The following is a 733-nucleotide window of genomic DNA, read 5'->3' on the forward strand; positions in this document are numbered from 1 at the left end:
GGAAAGTTTGAGCTTCAGGAGAGAAAAGGGGTAAGTGATGGTTACTCACGGTTTTTTTTTTTTTTTTTTTTTTTTTTTGATCTGGGTCTTTCCACAACTTCTCCCTGGTGACCTTGACTGATTTCTCGGGCTACCTCAGACATAAGAAGTCATGTTTATTAGAACTGATCAAAATAATATGTGGTATGTTTTAAGGACTGAAGCCCAGATGTTCCCACTCTTCCAGAATACTTAAACATGCACTGACTTCCTGAGGGCCACCAGGCATTTAGGGAGATGCCCAGTGAGAGGAAGGCAGCCTTGTGTTCCTTATTGTAATGAGACCTCTCTCTGAAATGATTAAATAATCTACCTTGTAATAAAAACTGCTGATTCTTCATGGAGGTCTCTTCAAATACAATAATCTGTGAAAATCCTGCCTACAGAATTTTAAGAAAAACCAAGAGTACCAATTAACTTAAAAAATTATATAAAATTAGTGATGAAAACAATGACCATTAACAAAACACAAATATAAAAACCCCTCTATTCCTCACTCTAATACTAAAACCTGTCTCTTATACACATCTAGATGTGTATAAGAGACAGCTGTATTTCCCATTGGATATCTAGCAGGCATCTCAAATTCAGCATGCTTTAAAACTTTTTAAAAAGTTTTTTAAAAAGAATTAAATTCTGTCAAATTCAGCCTGAAATTTGAACACAGAAATAAGAACAGCAGGATTTTCACTGG

General features: G+C 35.1%; 1 protein-coding gene and 1 pseudogene across 2 annotated transcripts in view; both read left to right on the forward strand.

The window, feature by feature from the left end:
- The window catches only part of LOC105533311, a 25060-nt pseudogene that overhangs the window by 15736 nt on the left and 8591 nt on the right, over positions 1-733 (forward strand). The window lies entirely within an intron of this gene.
- Positions 1-733, forward strand: part of TCF4 (transcription factor 4) — a 479608-nt gene that overhangs the window by 12982 nt on the left and 465893 nt on the right. The gene's annotated exons all lie outside the window — the stretch shown is intronic.

The sequence above is a fragment of the Mandrillus leucophaeus genome, unplaced genomic scaffold, assembly GCF_000951045.1.
Source record: "Mandrillus leucophaeus isolate KB7577 unplaced genomic scaffold, Mleu.le_1.0 Scaffold124, whole genome shotgun sequence".
In the NCBI taxonomy this organism is placed as follows: domain Eukaryota; kingdom Metazoa; phylum Chordata; class Mammalia; order Primates; family Cercopithecidae; genus Mandrillus; species Mandrillus leucophaeus.